The following is a 15,936-nucleotide window of genomic DNA, read 5'->3' on the forward strand; positions in this document are numbered from 1 at the left end:
AGGCGAGGGAGTTAACATCTCCTTGGCGCCCCAGTTGCATCGGGTAGGGCTTGGGTTTGGCTGACTTGTGTTCATCATCCCTCGACACAAGGTGTCCCTTATCTCCTGTTCCCATCTTAAGACCGTTTCACATTTTGTTTAATTTTCACATTCTGGAATCACCACCGTGGTGTACGAGAATGCACGTCGACTTAACGAGAGTTGTGGCTTTTTTTTGTTGTAAAATAAACTTTATCGACATGGTAACGCGAGGTAGTTTGGTAGCTTCACTGTGGCAAGTGGAAGACATCAGCGCTGGAGCGGTGAGTGTTGCAAGACACAACAGTTAGGTGGCCAAAAAATATATATTTGAGATTTAAACGTGCAACCTACAACACTGGTTTAACGGAAGATGCAATCCAGAAAGAGAAAAAAAGCGTACGTAAATATCCACGTAGGCACATTGCTAAGTCTGCCAGCAAACGGCTGGCTGTGTTGATAAGTGGGAAAAACGCCCTTGATGAGTTATGTGGTACTCGCCTCTGCGGGTTTTCCACAGGATCCACTCCGAGCCAAAATCTAAAATAAAATAACTGCACTGGCCTCGTTTGCGAGCTGAAGTATAATCACTCTGAAAGTAAACTCTTAAATGTGACATGTAGACCTCGCTGAATGCTTGAGAGACGAGCATTTATATCTACAATAATCTGATTTTTTTTGCAAAACCGTAGCGATGCGGTGAACGGTTTTTAAAATGCCCCCCCCCCCCCCCCTTGTTCCAGTTGAATTGTCTCTTCCCAGTTGACCAGTTTACCCTTTTTCGTCTGTCTGTAGTGACTACCCCCTGCTGCCCCAGTGTTCCACGCTGTTATTACATGTACCGGTGTGTTAACGTTGTTAAAATTGGTCGTTAACTCGCTATACGAAAAAACAAAAAACACGCACGCGCACACACGCGCACGTACGTATACCGACACATACACACGCCTAATACACGCATTATACATCTCTCTATATATATAACCGTGTGATTATGTAAACAGGGACGACGCATCTACTATTACCGCGAACGCCGTGGTGTTCCTAAGCGGCCGAGCCCAAGCGCGTTCGCGTAAATCGTGTTGTGGTTCCTCCGGTTTGTGCGTAAAAGCGCTCTGTGTGTTCGGGAGGTCGCGATCGGTCGAGGAAGAACCATGCGCGCGAATGTGCCCGTGAATCATTGCAGACGCTTCAAAGTAGTCGGCTGGGGCAGTTGGGGGGGGTGGGTGGAGGCACGAGTCAAAAGTGCTGAGGGCCCAGCTTTGGGGCAGCGATGTTTGGTGGGTTGATGGGGGGGGGGGGCTCAGGCTGTCAGGGTGGTTTTAGGGGTGGTGGTGGTGGTGGGTCCTAAATCTGTTTAATGCTGGGTGCCGTGTCTTCACGGGTGCAGGGCCAGCGCTGTGTGGGAACCTGTGTTCCACTTTTTGTCGGCATGTCAGCGTTTTTGAGTCGGGAGTCCGAAGACTTGTGGAAATTTCGGTCGAAGTCGTTGGTGGGGGGGGGGGTTTGTGTGGATTTGTCCTTTTGGCCTTTCGAATGAAACATTCGGGCTGCGTTGAATGCACAGATCTCAAAATATTTGACGGTAATTCCACCCGGAAACAAAAACAAATCACGTATTTTAAAGTCGTTCAAACACACAGGCGTGCTCACCGATCTAACACTGGTGTTTCAACGGCCGAGTGAAATACCCACGGACTTGAAACTTGACTGGAACACCCACGGACTGCTGCCCAAATGACCCCTTGCTGGGAACGGCGCCGAGCCCCCGGGGTTTCCCGTGTGCCGATGATGTTGACTCGTTGTATCCGGCGTGACCCCGTGTACTGTTGTTGATCGTTGCGCTTGTGTTCGTGTTTAAGTATCAATAAAGCAATATGGACTTTTATAACACAGAACCGGACACCTTATACGAGCTGGCCTTGTCTCGCCTCTTTTTTTTTACCTCCATCCCCTCGTCTCTCGCACACACGGGGGGGGGGTAGCTGTTACAGTTCACCAATCGGCACTGGTCGGCGTGTGTGAAGTATGGGCAAGATAACAGCCTCCCGCGTGACAAATTTGGCGTGGAGAGGCCCCCAGCCAGCAGCGGATTGATAAAAGCTGAACATCGGTGGGAAAAGAGCTTTACAGCTCATCGGATTCCCCCAGTATAAATACATATTCTGATCCATAATACAGGTTCTTTGTTCTTTTTTGGTTAGATCGCGTAAATATAAGTGGGTCGTTAAACCCACCACCACCCGACACGGCCAATTGGTAAGGTTTGTCACGTAAACGAATTGACATGTTCTGTTCACGTGACAAACCTTACGAATTATCCGTGTCGGGTGGTGGTGGGTTTAACGACACATTTACGCGATCTAACCTAAAACACCTGTACTATGGATGATATTGGTCGCGAAAGCTCACGTGTTCAACTAAATATTCCGAAAATCGCCTGAATTATATTTCAATTTTTTTATGTAAACGAACGGTATAAGTACTGCGTTTAGCATTGAGGGCACCCGTGGCGCTGTTTATTATCCGACAGTGTATATTCTTGCCTTCTGTTAGCGAGCGCCGGGGTAGCATAGAGGGACTCGGCTCGCTACGTCGGCTGACCTTTTGGTGGGGAGAGACGGCGGGGGGGGGGGGTCTTCGATTGACCTCGCGAGGATCGAAGCGCTGGAATTCAGTTGCACCACCCCCGGTCACGTGGCGGCGCTATGGAGCGACAGCCTCTCAACGCAGTGTGGTTCTTTAAACCAGGGGTCCCCAACCCACGGGCTGCAGACCGGTTGGTCCGTGGCCTGTTAGAAACCGGGCCGCACAGCAGGAGGTGAGAGCGGTGAGTCCGCGCATGACTCGCCCATTATTTTATTATTTACCACTTCAAGTGGCAATCGGGTACCCGTACCCTACCCGGCCGGGTAGGGTACGGGTAGGGTACGAGTACCCGATTGCGACCTCTGGGATGAAGCCATGTTGCAGGCGCGGGTGGGTTGATTCTAGGAACTTGAATTGTGAGAAGAGACAAGACGTTGGGATATGAGTGACAAACGGTGACTCACCAGTGACTCACGGCCTACCCGTACACGGCCGCACCAGGGTCGCAAACGGGTAGCCAGGTATCAGGTAGGGTACGGGTATCGGGTACCCGGTTGCGACCTCTGCTTCAAGTTCATTTATTAGGTATAGCCCTGTGAGCCATTCGACTCTTGAATCGGGTGCAACCGCACTTGTCTCAGTCTTGGTAAGCCCACACAGTTGACCCTGGCCACAATGAGTAAAAAACAAGCGTCGCTGGAGAGCTTCTTTGAAAAGGGGGAAAGACCCAATGATGAACCCTGCCCCCCCGTCCGTGAAACAATTGTCTTCCACGAAACCGGTCCCTGGTGCCAAAAAGGTTGTAGGCCGCTGCTTTAAACCGTTACAGCAGATATAATAAAAAAACTTCTATACAGGGCCCTACCCTGGCTCCTCCCCCCTCAACCAATAGAAGGTCGGGTCTCTTGGAATTTCTCATTTACTTGATACAGCAAGCGTGCTGTGACGGTTCCACCTGAAGACGGAAGCTTGTGTTGCCTCCAAAACGTCGTGATTTTTATTTTATTTTTATTTACTTAAATTTTTTACCTACGTGACTTTACCGAAAAAACCTAAGAATATGAATCCTTGCAGTCACGAAAGCTTCAAATCTAGAACGCTACAGCAGACTTGCCAGCTCTTTGGTACCGGCAATCGTTAAAAAAAAAACAATGTAAATAAACACAGGGTTTGATGAAACAAAGTAGTTGTAACTTACATTCCCGTGCTCAATTTGTTTTTGCAATGATTTACCTTCGAAAAAAAGGCATCTCGCACCCCCAGGGGGTGCATGCACACCAGGTTAAGAACCACTGCTCTCGTGCACGTTGAACTTCTTTCGCACCGTACGTAGCCAGCCGTGTTAATCTGATGCAGCGTTTCTCAGACGTCTTGTCCCGCGGACCATCCAGCCAATCATCCACCCCTGGTGACAAATCGCATCCACTTCTACTCCCTAAATACCACCCATACAAACTAATTAATATTACCGGAATTTATAAACTGTCTATAAGATTTGTTACAGGTTGTGGCGGGGGGTGGCGTTTCGATCTTCGGGATAGGGGTAGTTTAATCAGGGTAGTTTACCGAACTTGGGTCGCTGGGTTCATAACGCTACGCGCTAACCGCCACACTACCACTCCCCACAACTGCGACAAGCACGCTTCCACACACTCGCACACCGAACCCTCACAAGGAATAATACCGTTCTGCGAGTTTATTCAGGCTTAACAAAGTAGTCGCTGTTTCCGGGAGTGACGCCCATGAAGGACACAACGTTGGAATGGACAAATCTCCCGCGTATTTACGCTACGGCACCTGCTCACGCCTCGCACTCTGCCTGTATCTTCGCAGCCGTCACGCGGAGAGACGAGTCAGTTCGCGAGAGCCCAGAGATACATGCTGAGGTCTGATTATGCTCTAATTACTAATGCAAACAGACCTGCATTCCCTACGCCTTTTATCGGCACAAAGTTGTGTTCCTTACTTATACACAACAACCTTCACCGGCTCAGCTACTGGATGGGTGGCCCCATCCTGCCTCACCCCCCTTTGATTATAGGATCCGGCCGGTATCATTCCCTGCATATCAAATCTTTGCCAATTTCCCTCCTCTTGAGAAAACCCAGACAATTTTTGCTCGCTACGCAGGCTAGGGGTGAAAAACTCAGCGGAGGGGATCTGATACCGGGGCTAACGCTCTTAAGATTCCTAGGTGTTTGCCGAGGTGATGGTGTGTGTGTGTGTTGAGTGTGCGTGTGATGTCTCTCCCAACTCGGTGCCCGAGCAGCCTGTGCATCGCAGTGCCAACGCCCGAGGTCTTCCGGCTCCAGGAGAAGGCCCCAGGAGAGAGCCTGTGCAGAGGGCCCCAGCAGAGGGACCCAGCAGAGGGCCCAAGCAGAGGTCCTGTGCAGCCCCACCACTCCTCCGCCGGAGAAGCGCAGACCACAGCGGTCCGATGACTTGACGTGGCTGACGTGTGGCACGCCAGTTGGCGCCGATGAATGCCAAAGGCAGGAGGCACGACGCCCGGTCCCCGAACGAGGCGTTCACCCTGAACGTCCTTGCTGCTGCACTCCGTCACCCATGTGGGGTCCGAAGGCCAGGCCTCCATCAAGTAGGACTCTTCCACCCACTCGGCCGCATGAGAGTAATGTTCGACTGGCTGTAGGTTCAGTGCTGGGTTGAGCGTGAAGCTTGCGTTGGCTATCGCTGCGTGCGGTGTTGTGTTAGTTTGCTTATTATGTTAACGTAATTTATATAGCGAAAAGGGAACAGGAATGGTAGTGGTTATGAGGGGGAGTTTCAAGGGGTCGTGGGGTGAGCTGGGGTTTGTTTGGTCTTTCCAGCTTTGGGACTTTTGATTTGTGAGTGGTGTTTAGAGGAGGGTTCTTTCTGTCCGCTCCTTATTTTCTTTTTCTCCTTGGAATGAGTCTGGAGAGCTGGTTTGAACTCCTTGCCACTCAATACCTCCCTCAGCATAACACTCTGTGGATCTTCCTCCTTCTTAAATGAAGTCACTGCAATACACGCACACGCACCACATCATCATGCACACCGTGTCACCACTCGCCCCTCTCTACGGCATGAGACATTATTACACACATCGTATCACTAAAGCACCACTTGCATCGACTTTCCTATGGCATTTTAACCCTATCCCGTTCCTAGATGTCTGCAGGGTGGGTGTCCCTTTCACCGCCGAATCTTGGAATGCGAAAGCGGTGAGCTTTAATTGTATTTAGAGAGGCATAGTGCCATTGTTTTTAAACACATTGTACTCACCGCAGAAAACCGTAGCAACACGACCGCACTCTAATATAGCTGGCACCAAACTGTGCCACACGCCCTCACGCATTGCCTTGTGGGAGCCTCGGTACGGATAAAGTTATTTATTCTAGTTTTTCTTCCGGTGACGTACACGTACGTCATTGGATCGTACATCATCGAAGCGGAATTGGAAGAAAAACTGATGGCATACGTCATCAGAATGGGAAAGGGTTAAGAGCAGAGAATACGAGGTTATAAATGCCTGTGTTGAGTTAGAAAAGCCAGGTGATGGCACCTGAAATGGATTACATTTGTACATCCTGAAAAAAAGTGTGCGTTGGGCAATGAGCGGCGATGCGATAGACTGCACACATCACTACAGTAACCATCACTCGCATGGACTCGTACCAGCAGCCATAGTCAAGTTAAGTTGATTTGTTAACCAGGTGAGAACTCAAGAGACTAGTATAATTCTCAATAGCAAAAGTGGCCTGGGTCATCAACATGTACAAAAGCAACCGAAAAATGCTTTTGCGAATAAATAAATAAAAAGTACAGAAATGTGTCACATGACAAATCTAAAATATAACACAAATATAAATCAATATTGAATAATGAATTATTTGTAGCCTAAGTTGGCTCTGGCAGATTATTCGTTTAGAGATGCTTATACTAACATTTAGACCAATTGACTGACACAGAGCATAGAGAGAGAAGCATAGACTCACATAGAGAATAAGCAACTCACATAGAGACCCATGCTATTCAATACAGTAAAACCTTGGATTGCGAGTAACTTGGTCTGCGAGTGTTTTGCAAGACGAGCAACATTTTTAAATAAATATTAATTTGATAAACGAGTGAGGTCTTGCAATACGAGTAGCACATGTATACGCTTTGTCTGCCGAGCGTCACGTGATCACAACTGATATACGAGTGCTTTGATATACGAGTGCTTTGGATTACAAACACGTTTCCGGAACGAATTATGCTCGCAATCCAAGGTTTTACTGTACATAGTTAAGTGCATTCCCCCTGTTTTTTCAGGATAAAAATCTGGGAAGTGTCTTGTTTGGGGCACCACAGGCTGACCAAATATTTCACCACCGACCGCCGATCTCTGACAAGCACCGAGGCATTGATCCATCAAGCTTTCCTAGGCATTAGACAGAGTGCAGTTCTGGGTACCATGGCCCAGTGACGTGTAGCCCTACCGGCCTGTTATCTCACCGATAATGGCGATGATGAAGATGAGGATGACCACCAGCATACTGCATCCCAATAGCCGGAGGAGGTCAGGGTTCCCACGGATCCTGTTGAGGAAACCTAACATCACACCGCAACATAGTATAGCATGCACACCACACATGGCACGTCCAAGCGTTCCAACACCCCACAGTGCAAAACGTGTAATAGAATACTAAAAGACTACGTGTCATAGTATGCATCATCACACCGCAGCAAAGCATGCCAACACACTGCAACACGTCATAGCACACCACATCACATAAGTGAGACCCGTAGAGTGAATAAAAAATGGTATCCTGTGGTTGCAACAGCAGGCCATTCTGTGCTCGCCTTAATCGCAACATTTTAACTGACAGTATACGAAATGTTCAGATTATTATTTATTACGACACTTGTTTAACCAAAATGAACCTCACTGAGGCTGGTGACTCGTTTTCAGGAGGGTCCTGCCAAGTTTTTTCGCAGTCGTGGGCGATGGCTGCTACGTCTTATCACAATTGAGCAATTTGCGGGGTTATTTAAATTCGGCAAATTTGTACCACAGGATTATATGTGTACTGATCTTTCAAGTTCAAAGTATGAATAGAGTCAGTTAATTGGGTTCGACCATTTTTGTTCCACTGCTTTATGTCCATAGAAATTTAAATTGCAATTGAAAAACAAGATTGCCACCGGCATTTGTATGTAAATATGTAAAGGGAGTAAATGTGGTGATTCAGCGTTTGTGGTGAGGTGTGTGGCGTTGTCTGTGTGTGATATGTGGTTTGTGTGTTACATATAACGCTCGTGTAGTGTGGCTGCCTTGTGTGATATTCCACCTAGAAAAGGGTGGTGTTTATGATGGAGTTTGGGCAGTCAAGTGCGCAAGTGCATGATGGGATGTTGGTGGTGGTTTTCTAGTAGGTAATGTGAATAGTTGTAGAGTATGAGTGTGGTGGGGGCATATGCGGGATGTGTCAGTGTGGTGTAGTTTGGTGATGGGATGTTATTCTTACTACATGCGGAGCATTTGATGACCACCCGTTCACATGTGCCGCATTTCACTGCCGGCACTGATTTCCTATCTGCATCAACAAAAACATCACCATGAACATCATTAGCAGAGGAGGTCTATGTGTGTGCGTGCCTGTATGTGTGTATATGTCGTTACATATGGAGAGTGGTAGTGTAGTGGTTAGTGCGCTGCACTACTAACCTGGCTGCCTGAGTTCAAGTGTTGATAATTATCTATACTGGTCCCGGACCTCCCCTAGGTCGACTCAGCTTAAAATGAGAACCTGGTGCAATGTGTAAACATCACCACTGGTTAGCCAAAGGCGCTGGCCACCCACCCTCTCGTGTACCGTGCCGGCCTTGATAGGGTGCTCACTAACATCACTTGCCCCAAAAATCTGTTAAGGCTATACTGAGGCTCTTTGTCTTTGTTACATATGGGCAGTGGTATGTCGTGGTAAGCACACTGAACTACGAACCCAGTGACCCAAGTTGGATTATCCTGCTCACAGCCAACCATTTGTGATAAATATATGAACCGGTCCCGGGCTTCCCATACAACTGCTCAGCCATAAATGAGTAACTGGTGCAGTGCCGCTGATCGCTCACCACTTTGTGTACCGTGCCAGCCTGAACAGGTGTTCACGAACAGCACGTGCCCCAAAAGTCTGTTAAAGGCTATGGGGGGATCTTTTTGTGTGGTGATGAATAGGCATTGTGGTTACATGTGTGGCTTTGTGAGTGGTGGGTTTTTTAATCTCTTTGCTGGGAGAGAGAGAATAACAGAAGGACGAGACTGTTTAAGTTTGCTCCAGGAAGGCAAGGCCATTATCTGGCTTTCAGCGACGAACGTGATGACAACGTACAATTTGGGAAGGCGATACTCTCGCAGCAAAGTCTCTGGCGATGGGCAGGATGAGTTGCAGTTTTTATCTTTGTTTTTAACCAGCACATGAAAAGATGTGGCATCACTAGCTCTGTAGGAGTTTGTTCAGAACGAATCGGGTGTAGAATGAATGAACGTGCTGTGTATGTGCGCATAGTTCCTGTGTGTCATTTGGGGTGTGCGACCGCTCACCACAGTTTTCGCACGGCGCCTCTGCAAGCTCTGTGGATAAACAAACAATAGCAATGATCACGAATGAACAATTAAGCAATGATCATGGCACCTGATTAATTCAGATCATGTGCAGGCGCTAGGTTGGATTGTTACATCGCAGAACCGTGACAGACGGTGACTGGGGAGGCCTTCATCCAGCAGTGGAATTAACTTGGCTGCTGATGATGATGAATGTCTAACCTCACATTTTTCTTTGTTAAATGTTTGGCTGCTCAATACCCATTCGTGGAGCACTCAGCGGGATCATCATTAAATTCATTGCCGAGAATCAAACCCAGTGTCTCAACCGTGCTCACCAAGTTTGAAAATGATTGTTTAACTAAACATTTTAACAATCGCAGTCCCAATGAACTTGGCTCGGTAAGCACAGGTGGGGGAAAAGGATTGGGGAGAATGTTGTTGGGTCACGATGACCAAGTCTCCAGTTTCAAGTTGATTTTGTGTCACCGGGTGGGAACTCCAGAGACCGAGATGAGTCGTATTTGTTTTTTTCGGTAAAGTCACGTAGGTAAAAAATCTAATAAAATATAACAACTAAATTAAAACACACTTAAGCGGTTGTGCTTTCGCTACGTTGTCCCCACCTGAAGAAGGACGCTTGTGTTGCGCCCGGAACGTCGTGATTTAATTTAGTTGCTTTCACTTATTTTATTTTTTACCTACGTGACTTTACCGAAAAAAACAAAGAGTATGAATCCTTGCAGTCACGAAAGCTTCAAATCTAGGAGTCTTATTTTCACGAGTGACCTGGGTCACCAACATGACAAAAGAAAAACTAAATAAAGTGCGGCTACGATGCCGATCCAGGACCAGCCCTGCGGCTAAACACTGGACATGGGAAACACGCGTTTGGCTTCAGTCTCTAAATCCCAGCTTCACTCTCACTCACGTTGGATCACTTCGTCGTATTCTCTTCCGAGAGTGATTAACTTCCTCAGCACATCTGAGGAAACAAGAACACCATCAATATCTGTACCATCAACACCATTACCACAATCGCCATCGCTAAAGCTATCAACACATTCATCGGTATTACCCTTAAAATGTATGTAATGATGAGTTATTATGGACCGCTTATTGAATGAGTTTCTCATTTTACAATTATTATGCTATAACAGTAGGATTATTCAGCTCAGATAACTTAACCACACTTTGACTACCGTTACAATTTCTCGAGCTGTCAATCGGATCCGGTGCCGCACGTCTGCAATCCAGAATTTGGAGGCAAGGGTTGGTTGGATCACGTAGACTTTTCACCCAACCCGGCTGGCTCTGCATCTAGTGGGTTCATATTATCTCATCTTAAAAGAAGGTATATAGCTCCTCATCCAAGGCGCTTTGCACAGAATTAACAATCGTACACATGAATGTAACGGTGGCGATGAGGTGAATGAAATAGATGAGAGGAAGCAATGAGGGGAAAATCTGTGATGATGCATGAATTCGGGAACAGCGAAAGTGATGACGGTAAATGATGATGAATGGATTGAATGAACGGGGAATGAGTGAAAGCATTATGAGAATATGAAGAGGGAAAAGTAACGGAGGGGGTTATGAGGGGGAGAATAAGGGGTCGTGGGGTGAGCTCGGGAAAATAAGTGAGTTTTGAGTGTGTGCTGGCCTTTGGGTGTTATCCCCCCGCACGTGATTTTTCTCTGGGTACGGTATCCTTCCCGCACCCAGTGAAACACGCCACTACATGAAATTGGAATTCATCCGTTACTTCCAGAATCTGACTGCATGGATAAATATGAAACAGTATTCCTACCACAGCTATGCTAATTATGCTACTTAGAAAAGTTAAAGTATTACCTGGAACATCGACGTCGTTTTTGCCACCCAACATTCCTGTAGATAGAGAGAGACAACGACAACGACTGATGAGACAATGTGCATCGGCTCCAATGCTACTTCAACTGTTTCAACAGACCGCGCAATGCGTGAGTTCTCCCAGTGGTGTGGCGTGAGATTGACCAGCAGTGGTGTGAGACCAGGGGGAGAGGGAGGTGAAAGGGTCTAGTGGTGGCGGGGCAACCCCATAGCGTGACCTTATTTAAAGGTGGCACACCAACCTCGACGCTGAGCAAACGTTAAACAAATAATTGAACAACTAAACACTATGTATGTTTGATAAAACACATGCATGTGAGGGAGCAACATTCACGCAGAAGGAACAGGTGATATTAGTCTACACATTGCTGCACCACCTTCTCAATAACGCTACTTGTACAAGTTCAAGTTTTACCTGGAATCTTCATTGATTTGAGGCTGTCAAATAATCCTGGAGAGAAAGAGAAAGACACAATGACAGATTAGGCAATGTACACAAACTCCAATGCTAATTGCATTCGCAGCGCAACTCTCAGACCGTGAAATGCGCGAGTTCACCCAGTGGTGTGGCGTGAGATTAGCAGTGGCGTGAGACCAGGAGGGGAGGGAGGTGAAAGGGGTAAGTGGTGGAGGGGCAACCCTGCAGCGTGACCTTCATTTAAAAGTGGGGGGAGGGGTCACGACTCAGTTAAGGCTTCACAAACTTTAAACGAATGTGAAACACTAAACACAATGTGTATGACACGATCTGCTATCGTCTGTCATTCATTCTGCCATTACCCGAAACAAAACCTATTATCTAATATTCATTTTAAGGCCACGGTTTTATTGACGAATGTGTTGAGTTTATGATGGTGTCATTTGTGCTTGTGCACCGCTGCCAACGCAGCAGCATCACCAACTAATTTGTGTTCATGAAGAAAGATTGTGACGCCCATTGCTTAATTGAACTCATGTTTGCTGTCCACTCCAGCCACTGCGGACAGTCTCCATACCAAATCATAACCGGCGTTCACCAAACGGGTGAACTCTGAAGTCAACCACCACTGGTGTTACATATGGCCCCAAGGAGGTGGGGGGAAGTCTATCCTGTGCTCAGATGTTGAGTGCCATGACACTGTATGTGTGTGTGTCTGGGGAGAGTAGTGACGGAGTGACTGAGCTCGCCTTGGGAAAAGTCACAATCCTCAGAGTTTATGAGCCCAGAACCGGATAAATCACTTTGTCAGTACCACCTGAGGTGGCATACATTTACTGGTTTCAATTTCTCTGTGGCCAATAACAGTGAATGATAAGATCCCCAATGCGAAATAAGAGGGGTTATCAGATTATTCACTTGTATCAGCCGCATACCTAAATTGGTACCGACTCAAGTGTTGCAAACTGAGGTGGTACCAATTTATTTTCTGGTCCATGGACTATCATGTCCGTGCAATGAGCATTAGCAGTAAGACTAAGAAACAGATTTATATGTGTGGTGCTGAGCGAGTGTGGTTGTGGTGGTGTGGTTGTGAATGTGGTGTGGTGGTGAGGGCATGCTGTGATGTTGTTTTGGTGGTAAGTGTGGTGAGTGCATAACATTCACCCTTTGGCTTCATAGAGTCAATGATATCGACAACCTTCTTCATGTAAATCGGCGCCACGTCGTCAAAATCGACTGTGAAGACACAAAAATCGATCGTACCATCAACTGCCACCACTGACAGTAGCATGAAAGTATCAGCAACACTACCTTTGACTTCCGCACCTCCAATTACCACGGTTGGCTACGTACGGTGCGGAAGAAGTTCAACATACATACACACATAGCACCAGGTTCACATCTTCAGCAAAATAAACATTTGATGAGGTGGGGGAAATTTACCGGTATTCACACAGTGCTCCTCGTCAGCACCCGGGCCCACCCCAGAGACAGTGAATTATGTCCCTTGAAGAATGGCTATTGCCCGAAAAGTTGCCCGTTATCTATTTTTCCTTTAAAGGCAACACCGTTATGGACGAATGTGTTGAGTTTTACGAGATCCAACTCCACACGTGCCGATCTCGAATTCACATGCTCAATACATACATTTGTCAAGGAGTTGGCTCCTGATTGGAAGTTCACTTTCACCAATCACTCAAGGCTTCACTAAGCGTTGTTGACTTTAGTAAGTGTTGTATGTTTGAGCAAAATTTTTGAAAAATCGATAGGATTAACATATATACACATGTAAACTTCCTTTTAAAATTTGTATACCACTCCAAAACAGGACAAACGTTTCATTTTCTTGGTTCTTTCGGTAAAGTCACGTAGAAGGGAAATAATAAAAATAAAACATAATAAAATAATTCTCACGACGTTTCGGCCACAACGCAAGCAGCCGTCCTCAGGTGAAGAACAGGTCTGTCGGAAAGACAGCGTCTGACAGACCTGTTCTTCACCTGAGGACGGCTGCTTGCGTTGTGGCCGAAACGTCGTGAGAATAATTTAATAATTTATTATTTATTATTATTTTATTATTTCCCTTCTACGTAACTTTACCAAAAGAACCAAGAAGATGAATCCCTGCAGTCACGAAAGCTTTAAATCGAAATTTAAACGTTTCATTTTTAGACCATGCAGTATAAGTCATAGATACATCTGTTAATTCCTATATGGTATGAGGCATTAATGTCATCCGTTTTCATTCTGTCACTTTCAAATGTCAGAAATCCAAAACTGTAAGGTGAACAAAAGGTAACAATGGCTCGTACTACTGGCTGATTGGCTAGTTGGTTAGTGCTCAATGGCGGGCTAGTACTCGTCAATTATTGGTTAGTTATCAAGGGTTAGGTGCGATGTTCGTGTTTAACTGGACGGTGAGCTCCTCCCAATTGCAAAATGTCACCTTCTCAGTTTCGTGTCGCCTGTTCAATTCAGGATTGAGTGTGGTGATTGAGAGCAGAGATTGACATAGGGGTTTGAGAGCAGAGATAGAAAGATAGTGAGGAGTGACAGAGGGGGTTGAGAGCTGGGATTGAGAGCTGAAATAGAGTGGGGGTTGATCGAGTGGTTTGAGAAATGGGATTGACAGAGGGGTTTAAAAGTGGGGAATGAGAGTAGGGATTTTACAGTGCCACCTGTATGTATGTTGAACTTCTTTCGCAATGTACATAGCCAACCATGCTAATCGGAAGTGCAGGGGAAGGACAACAATCTAAACACAAAAAGCAGTTTTAAAGAAATGAGTTTCCTTTTCAGACTCTGTCTCCTCGACAGACCTGTTCTCCACCTGAGGACGGCTACTTGCGTTGTGGCCGAAACGTCGTGATAATTATTTTATGATGTTTTATTTTTATTATTTTATTATTTCCATTCTACGTGACTTTACCGAAAGAGCCAAGAAGAAAATGAGTTTCCACTTACACAGAAAGGGGGCCTCTTTGCTGCCAATCTCCATGATGACGTTATCAACTTGTTGCATCTGCTCCGTGCTCAAGCCTTGGATTGGCACCTTGAGCTGTGTCCGCACGGTCTCAAAGATCGGTGAGCAGCGCAGGCAGCAGAGCACTGGGCTCACGGGCCAGAGCAGCAGAAGCAGCAGCATTGGCAGGGTCCCGGGAAACATCGTGGAGCAAGAAGTGAGACCCAACAGCAGCGACACAACCACCTCTCCTAAACACAACCACACACAGCATTGGCTCTCTGGTGCCCGAAACAGTAAACATAATTGGAACAAAAATGTAACCACTGAAACCACAATCAGCAATACGGAACCACATTACCACTAAACAACCACCAGCGACTTTACGCAAACTTACCACTGAACGCAATACACAACCACTTTACTCAACACAATTACCGCTACAATACGCAATTGCCACTTAACACAGCCACCCCAAACAAGGAACACATTATCCACCAGGCATCAACCACTAAACACAACCAACATTCACAAAGATTACGACGGCAGAAGGGGCCGTCCATAAATGACGTCACGCGATTGTGGACGATTTTTTACCCCCCCCCCCCTCAAATATGACGTCACAAAGCTCGGCCGACCCCCCCCCCCCAACCATATTTCCATTTTTAAAATAAAACATGCTTCAAATTACTTTAAACTATTGTCATTGTAGTGCGTATTTAATGTGGCGATGCACTCTGATGTTGTAGGAGTATTGTTATAACAATTCTATATGTTTTGTTCTTTCGGTAAGGTCACGTAGAAGGGAAACAATAAATAATAAAAATGTAAAACAATAAAATTCTCACGACGTTTCGATTGCAACACAAGCAATCGTCATCAGGTGTGAAATCCACAGCAAGAACATTTGAAGTGGCATTGTTTTCTTAACGTCAGCACCACGGACAGCGACTTGGCAGTTGTTCAGATGGACGAGTCCATCTATATTCTTGGTTCTTTCGGTAAAGTCACGTAGAAGGGAAATAATACAATAATACAAATATAAAACAATACAAATTCTCACGACGTTTCGACTGCAACACAAGCAATCATCGGCAACACAAGCAATCATCAGTCGAAACGTAGTGAGAATTTTTATTGTTTAATAGTTGTATTATTTTATTATTTCCCTTCTTCGTGACTTTACCGAAAGAACCAAGAATACGTGTACAAGTATATAAGTTTAGCCATGCGCTTACCTTAACGCGTGAGGGGAATAAATTTTTGTATCTTTTTTTAAGTGGTCGTCTTTCTTGTAATCGTGGCACACAAAAAATGTCGCAAGACGATCTCCAACGGTTGTTTTTGTTGTAATTAATGATCTGCGCGTCGATTAAAATCGTTAAAATGTTTACGGCCGCTCGCGATTTTGCCTCGTGCGTTCCCGCCTCCAAATCTGACGCTAATTTATGACCGACGTCACCGTGCGCGTCATAACAAAAAACAAAAAACTCAGTGACGTCATTC

At 46.2% G+C, this 15,936-nt stretch overlaps 1 long non-coding RNA gene across 1 annotated transcript; it reads right to left on the reverse strand.

Moving 5' to 3' along the window:
- Window positions 1-8,012: 8,012 nt before the first annotated feature.
- On the reverse strand, window positions 8,013-10,147 carry LOC144948982 (uncharacterized). The gene is made up of 3 exons (XR_013640232.1): window positions 10,107-10,147; window positions 9,176-9,205; window positions 8,013-8,168 (listed from the first exon to the last, which is right to left on the reverse strand). It is a non-coding gene; the product is annotated as an uncharacterized LOC144948982 (long non-coding RNA).
- Between the last annotated feature and the right edge of the window lie 5,789 nt (window positions 10,148-15,936).

Source organism: Lampetra fluviatilis, chromosome 52 (genome assembly GCF_964198595.1).
Source record: "Lampetra fluviatilis chromosome 52, kcLamFluv1.1, whole genome shotgun sequence".
NCBI classification, from domain to species: domain Eukaryota; kingdom Metazoa; phylum Chordata; class Hyperoartia; order Petromyzontiformes; family Petromyzontidae; genus Lampetra; species Lampetra fluviatilis.